Below are 7,879 nucleotides of genomic sequence, written 5' to 3'. Positions count from 1 at the left end.
GTGCCTCCAGGGTCAGGGGTGGACTCATGAAGGCACTATGTGAAGCTGAGCAGGTCCCCTCTCTCTCTGGGCCTCAGTTTCCCCATCTCTATTGGGGAGGGGCTAGGGATTTAGTTAACTGATAACCAAGGTCCGGGCTCTGATGGGTCAAGATTCTGTAAACCTGTTAGTCTCAGGGCTTGGCCCGCTCAGCGCCTAACAAGGCCATTAACTCCGGATCCTTCTCTCTGGGGTGGCAGCAGGCACAGAAAACAACAGAGATAAGGTCTCTTGGCAGCACAGAGCTTGGCTCAGGGGCTCTGGGGACCAGCCTTCCCTCCTGCCAGAGAGGCCATCCCAGGAGGCTGACTGCTCACACCTGGGTAGCATTCCCTCCTGTCTGGGTCTGAGCTCTGGTCACTGTTCCCAAACATTCCTCCAGGAGGTCAGTTGCAAAGGACCATGTCACAGACTTAAATGCAAAGGCTGGGGACAAGGGGGTGGTGTGGGGGGCCTGGAGGAGATGGAGTGCTGGCCAAGGTGCTGAATTGTCATTGCCCAGCAGAGCATGGTTATTTCTCCTTACTCTGGGACACCCATGATTCTCCCTAGTTCCCTGGGAATCCTGAACCACATAAGGGAAGAGGTTGTGATGGGAAGCAGAGCAGAAGCAGTGGGGGTGGGGTGGGGGATGTGGTCAGGAGGCACACCCTCCAAAATAATAGCAGGAGAGAGGGAAAACTTTTATTTTGAAATGTACTCATTTTCCTGCTTTTCCTTTTACCTGAATGAAATTTTGTGTTTTTTTCACTGAATACAGAACAGTCTTCTATCTTTTATCAAAATTTCAACAGTTCTCTTACACTTCTTACTATTGCAAAATGCTCCCCACTCACCCTAGTATTAGATGAAGGCCCAGGACTTTCTACTCCGACATCATGACAAGGGAGGGCCTTTCAAGAGCTGGAACCAGAGGCACAGAGCCCAGGTCCTGACGAACCCTCCAAACTGGGGGTCTGGATGTGACCTGGCCTGAATGCTGGAGCCCAGTGGGCCTCCCAGCCCAATTCCTAGGCTCAGAGAGGGTTGGTTTCTAGCTCGGGGTCATACAGCACGTGGCAGAGCCGAGGCCAAAGCCAGGTATCCTGGTTCCCGGTCAGCACACGGGAGGGAGGAAGGCCAGCTGAGAGGGCCCCTCCCAGGATGGAAAGGAGCACAGAGGGGCAGCCGGAAGTGGGGAGGGGAAGGGCCGAGGAGGGAGGTGCTCAGAGGAGGACCCCCTGTCTAGGAGGGTCAGCAGGGTGTGGGGGTACCCTCAGAATCAGGGACTTCAGCTCAAAGGTGACAGAGTCGGAAGTTCTCTCCAGGGTGGAGACAGCCCAGCTGAACATGCCAGTCAGCATCATGGAATCCAGGATGGCAGCTGAGAGACCACTGTCCTCAACTCTGTCATTTACAGATAAGAAAAGTGAGACCCAAATGGGAAGACACCAGCCTGCCGGGCATAGCCAGGCCCAACCCAGGTCTCCCCACTCCTAGACATCCACTCTTTTCACCAACCTTTAATCTACCCCCTGTGGATTCTGGTGCCTCCTCCCACCCCCTGGGAACCTGGAGCCTGAGCAGAAGGAAAAAGGGAGTGGCCATGGCCCCCAAGCCCCAGGCACCAAGAGCTGGGTGCCCTCCTCCCCCCTCCTCCCCAGGGAGAGGGGGAATTGGCCTGGATCCTAACGGCCCCTCCTCCGGGACAGAGCCAGGTGGTGCCTGCCCACACCTGGTAACCCCCCCCCCCAATACTGGCAACAGAGTCCAGAGCCAGCACCAGCCACAGCAGGGACAAAGCCACCAGGGCAGCTGCTGGAGCCACAGCAAGTTGCAGGTAAGTGAGGGCACCAGGAACGATGGCCCAAGGGGGTCCCCTGATTCCATGGCATTAGAGTCAGCCCTGGGACATGGAGTGGTTTGGGGGTTTTGGAATCTTTTTTTCCCAGAGAAGGGCCTATGCCTCCTCACTCCCTGGGCCTGCTTCCTCTGCCTCCTGCAAGCCTCAGGCTGAAGCCCCTCCCTGACCAAACTGCCAGATTACAAACAGGAACAGGACCTGGAGCCCCGCAGCTATTTCTGCCCCTGGGAGGAGCTGCAGACGAGAGCCCCAGGAGGTCCCAGGAAAAGCAGAATCGGGCTGAAGGTGTTCCTCTCACAGGTGCGGGGCTGTGGGTCCAGGCCTGGACGAACATTGCTAAACCTGGGTGGGTCCCAGCTCCATCCCTGACTCTCCAGTGACCCTGGATGGCTCCCTTACCGGTGTCCACTCCTCACTGGTTCAGCAAGAGGGATGGGTGACCCTGGGCTACAGGGCAACCACGGGTTCTAAGGTTCTAGCTTGAGGCAGCCTCGTGGAGTTTACCCAACAGCACCAACCCCCTTCACCCCCCCTCTTCCTCTCTCACACTCACCAAGTGCCCTCCTCCATCCTTCTACTCCTCCATCAGAGGGTCCCCCACTGTGTCCCCACAGTAACTGGCTTATGGTGTGAGACGCCATCTGCCCCCTGGACCTATGAATACATAACAGGAAGCCCTCCCAAAGAGTAGCTCCTGGTGGGACTGCCAGCAGACACAGGCAGCTGGGAGAGGGTTACGAGGGGTGGGAAGGGAGAGATGACTCCATCTGACTCCCCACAGGCAGCACTGCAGCAGCTGTCACTGTGTGGCACCGGCCAGGCTAGAAATGACAGTGCTCTGTGTACCCAGCCTAGCAGAGTCCCACTCATGCCCAGCCCTCAGCCCTCAGTCCCCCACCCCAACACCCCAATGCAGCCTCTCTGTTTTCAGGGGCTTCCTGTGGAGGCCGAAAGACTGCACATCGCGTTAGAATCGGAGCACTCAAGAATATAAGATCCCAAACGGAGAGCGCCAAGCAAATTCTGGGCATATTTTGGTCCTTAACACCCCTGCTCTGTAACACGCGCCACCCCCCCCGCCCCCCCAGAACGCCCTAGCCCACCTTTTCCTTCTGTTGAAACCCAACTCAACCTTCACGCCTCACTCAAGGTGAAGCTCTCCCAGGGGCGCTGGTCCCGCAGAACCCAACCACTAGACCGCAGGCATCTTGAGGCAGGGATCTGTCCGCTGGGTGCAGAAAGGGCCTCAGAAAATGTTTACTGGCGGTGTCCAAGCTGGAATCATGAAACTGCCCCATCTGAAGTTGGGAGGGATCTTGGAGACCAGAGACAGCTCCTCCCTAGAGATGCCGGGATGGATGTTGAGGCTCCAGGGTGAGCCCACTGGCCACCCGCAGCCGGGTTCTGCACAGGGGGAGCCAGGGAGTCACAAAGACTAGGAAAGTTGTTGGACTCTTCGCCTTTTTTCAACTTATAACTTATGCTCACAATTTTAAAAACTCAAATAAATGTAAGACTATCAAGCTGAGAGGCCCCTCACCCGGCTTCCAGAAGTCAGCAGCTGCTAACAGTCTGGTACAGGTCCTTCTGGGCATGTCCGCTACGCACAAATGTAAACAGTATTTCCTGTTTATGATCTGTGTACATGAACAAGCCTTTGGACCAACAGTTCCATTTGTAGGAATTTAGGCTTTTTCATTTAACCCCGGCCGGGTGGCTCTGTTGGATAGAGCGTCGTCCCATGCACCAGGAGGTTGCGGGTTCAATTCCCAGTCAGGGCACATACCCAGGTTGTGGGTTCAATTCCCAGTCAGGGTGCATGCAGGAGGCAGCCGATTGATGTTTCTCTCTCACACGGATGTTTCCCTCCCTTCCTCTCTCTCTAAAAATCAATAAAAACAGCCTCAGAAAAGGGTAAAAAAAAAAAAGGCTTATTTATTTAAAATGTGTTGATTTCCTAAGTAAATTTCTTCCCTTATAACATGCTCAGTATAGAAAATTTGGGAAATACAGTCAAGACACACAGCTATTAAATCACCCATCAGCCACTGTTTGGAGATAACGCTACCAGCGACTCGGTGGCGAGGTCTACAGCCTTCTTTTCCAAGGGCCTGTGTTTATTTACAAAAATGGGAGCACGCTCTGCTATTGTTCCATCACCAGTGTTTTGCTATGGTTGTTGTCTTGACACTTAGTAACAGCTACATTGTGAGCATTTTTCCATGTTGTTAAATGTCCTCTATGGCGTGAATTTAGTGTGATAAGGGGTGTTTGGCCCCAGGGCCCCCTAGCAGTCTCCATGTCCTGACCCCTGTTCTGAACACAGAGCCTGCACAGCAGGTAGCTGGAATCCTTTGCTCCAGGGTGTGACCTCGATCTGCGCACTCCCTTTCAGAAATGGAAGGCCCAGGGAAGGCCCTGAGCACCTGCCACCTTGACCCCTTCTGAGCTGAGGCCCCAACACCCCACTGATGGGCACACAGCCTCCCTGTAACATCTCCACTGCTGTCCATGGACGCTGTAAGTCGATGCCTGACCCTTTCTTCTGCCCCTTTCCTGACCCTGGGCTTATCTGACCAACCCCAGACCCAGAATGGGAAAAGTGTGGGGAGCTTAGGTGGACTTGACTGTGAGATGAGAGAGAGCTTAATGACTCCACTTGGGGGGGTGGAGAGTGCCACTTGCCCTAGAACTTCAGCCGGCTTTCCTGAGGGAGGAACTGGGTAGGTAGGAACCAGGAGTGGCAGGGAAGGGGCTGAGCTCCTTGAAAGTTTCCTGGTTCCCAAAGCAAACACCCAACTTTCCAGTCTAAGCCAGTCCTGCCCCAGGAATTTACTAGTCAAATAGTATGGAAATAAGTGTAATCTTGGGCAAGACCCTTCACCTCTCTGGGGATGTCTCAATACCACATGGTTCCTAAGGCAACTTCCCAGCGCTGGAATTCTATAGCCCAATTTGAACCCATGTTTTCCAATGCTGTCTTTTCTCTCGAAGTCCCTGCACACCTTATAATTTGTTGAATTCGACTGTCCACCAGGCCTTGAGGCATTAACATAATTATTATTATTAACTACCACCACATTTAATCCTCATAAGTCTGAGAGATGGTACCACTTTTATCCCCATTTTCCAGATGAGAACACTAAGTCTGTAGAGTTAAGATGATTTTCCAATTAAGTGGTAGAGCTCACATTTGAACCCAGGGCTGTGCCTCCCAAACCCATGCTCCTTATCCACCCATCCCCATACCACTAATGATGTGTGCGGGGATCACTTTTCTCTTGCTACAGTTGGAGAAACTGAGGTCAGAGAAGGGAGGCGAATTTCCTCAAGGTCACACAGTAGTTCATGGCAGAGCAGCACTGGCTTGTTTTCAAAGACAGAAGTTGGTGAACCAGAAACAGCCCTTGAGCTGCATTCAAGAGCCCAGAAGTGAACATGGGTGGGGCAGTCACATGGGGCAGGCTATGTTTGTTCAGCCCAGCCTGAGTCGACCCTCCCCCAGCTCAGTCCAGAGAAGAGTTGACTTGGGCAAGTCCCATAGGAAGAGAAGGTGATATTGCCTATAGGGTGGGGGAGGACTTGGCCAAAGGAACCCCCCTTCATCTTCTTCCCCACTCTCTTCCAAGACAGCCCCACTATGCTCTCCACTCCCTTACTCTCTCATTTAATCACTTACCCAACAAATCACTTACTCAGATAAGCAACGACAGATGCACCCCAGGTCTCTCTGTCAAGGACTTGACACTAAACAGGCAGTCACAGCACATGTGCTGTGGGCTAGACTAGGTAGGATAAGAGGGGAGTCACAGGGACTCAGAGAAGAGGCACCAACTGGAGGAGGTACTGCTGAAGCTGAGGCCTGAAGGGTGAGCCAAAGTTGGGCAAAGTGTTTCAGGAGGAGGGAATAGCATGTGCAAGGGGGAGGAGGCTAGAGATGAGGTCCTGGGGCTGAGGGTTGAATGTGAGGTAAAAGGGGCAGAGTGATGAGCTGGAGAGGAAAGGAGGCCCAGGTCATGCCAGGCTGTGGGCCATCTGAGGGCAACAGGGAGCCACGACAAGGTTTTATGCAGGAAATAGAATATGGTCCTATTTGTATAGGGCAGGGCAAAGCTGGATGCAGGGAGTCCAGATAGAAGGCAAAAAGGCCGGTGAGGCTGAAGCATGGGGTGGAGTGAAAGATGGAAAGTTAAAGAGGGCAGAAGCGAGGAGCCAGGGAATCCTCGGAGCACAGGGAGCTGTTTCAGAGCTGGATTACTCAGCCTTGCTCCTCTTGTGCCTCCTGCAGAACAAGACTCAGAGGCCCCCCCCCCCATCATTCCCAGCAGCAGCAGAACCCTTAGGATAGGATTGTTGTGGTCTCCCACCATCTCCCTGGGTAAACATGTCTGGTGGCAGGGAGCCCATCTCATCCCACTACTAGACAATAATGGTTAGTTCTTCCTTTACATGGGCCTCCTTGTGTGCTCACTGATTCTTGCTCTGTTCTCTGGGCCCCCCAGACAAAACTGGCCTCCTTTCCATTGGACAGTCCTTTACAGGTCCCTCTGTTTATTCCTTTACCAAGCACACCTTCCCATTCTTCAGGTGAATAAACTGAGGCAGTAGTACTGGATTTCTCTGCTACCTAAGCACCTTAGCTGATATGGGAAAAAGAGAGTTAGCCTGGGTTTGAATCTTGGCCTTGCTGCTTACCAGTTGGTCTTAGGCAACACACTTTACCTCACTAGCCTCAGTTTTCTCACCTGGAAAATAGGAATAATACTTTCCCTTGCAGAGTTGCTGTGTGAACGAAATGTGTCCATCTAATTGTAATACCTAATGGCAGCCAGAACTTACTGAGGGACTGTTGTGTGCCAGGTGTTGTCTTATTGGACTGGGCCACATGCCGGGTCCATGGTGAGTGTTCAGGAAGCATGTGGATAGAATGAGGCCTGGCCGCATGCAGACCTGGGTTCAAATCCTGTCTATGCCCTTGACTTTTTAGCCTCAGACACACCAGCCTCTGTAGCTGAGCTTCTCCATCTGATAGATGGTAATAGCAGAGGCAGCCTGTCAGGTTGGATAAAATAAGGCCTGTAAAACACCTGGTGTCACTAACATCACTTCTCTCCTGTGTACCAAGCACCCTCTAAGTGCCAAACACTGGAGGGAAAGAACTATTGGCCACTTGCCCAAGGCCGCTCAATCTTTGCCTCCAAGCATATCCTTGCCCTGCACCATGCCCCCTCCAGACCTGGGACCCTGATGTGGATGAGCCATATCTGCTAAGGACAGGGGCACAGCCTGTCCCAGGGAAGCAGTCCTCGACCCCTGCCCTGACGCCTCTGGCCCTTTGCCAGACGTGGGTGGCTTGCAGGCTCCAGCGATCATCATTCCAGCCCTACTCTCCTCGTCAACTCTGCTGGTGGTCAGCTGCATCTTATGGAAGACATACCGCCGGTGGTCTCGGGTCACCAGCTCCAGTCCTCCATCCCAGTGAGGGGCCCAGGTAAGCCACTCAAGGACCACAAGGACAGACAGTTCCAGGAAACACAGGATTCCACCACAGACAGGGAGGGGTCGGAATCTGGGTCACAATGTCCCCTTCACAGACTTGTGTGAATTAAGTGAAATAATTACAGTGAAGGGAGAGGGCGGGGCAAGGCACACAGCAGGTACACTATTTTAAAATGTAAAACATCTTGGCCAGCAGGTCAAGAATTCGTCCAAAGCCCCTGATTGTCTGCGTGACCTCATCAGGCGTCTCCTCTCGGGTATGTCCTGGATGGGTGAGGGGCCACCAGAGACCAGCCAGCCTAGCCCCGCTCAGCCGTCCTTTCACTCTGGGATCCTCCGGTTGTGCTAAGTGGAAGAGGAAGTAGCTGGTGGGCAAGGAAGTGACTTCCGGTGTTACTGGGGCCTTTCTAGCCGGGTAGAGGCCGGTCCACCCCCTTCCCACGCCACCCGCGTTGGGGGCTCACCCTTTTCCCGTGGCGGTCCCGTCCTCGGCGAAGG

Source organism: Miniopterus schreibersii (genome assembly GCF_964146895.1).
Source record: "Miniopterus schreibersii genome assembly, chromosome: 8".
Taxonomy (NCBI): domain Eukaryota; kingdom Metazoa; phylum Chordata; class Mammalia; order Chiroptera; family Miniopteridae; genus Miniopterus; species Miniopterus schreibersii.
Note: the sequence above shows the minus strand (reverse complement) of the source record.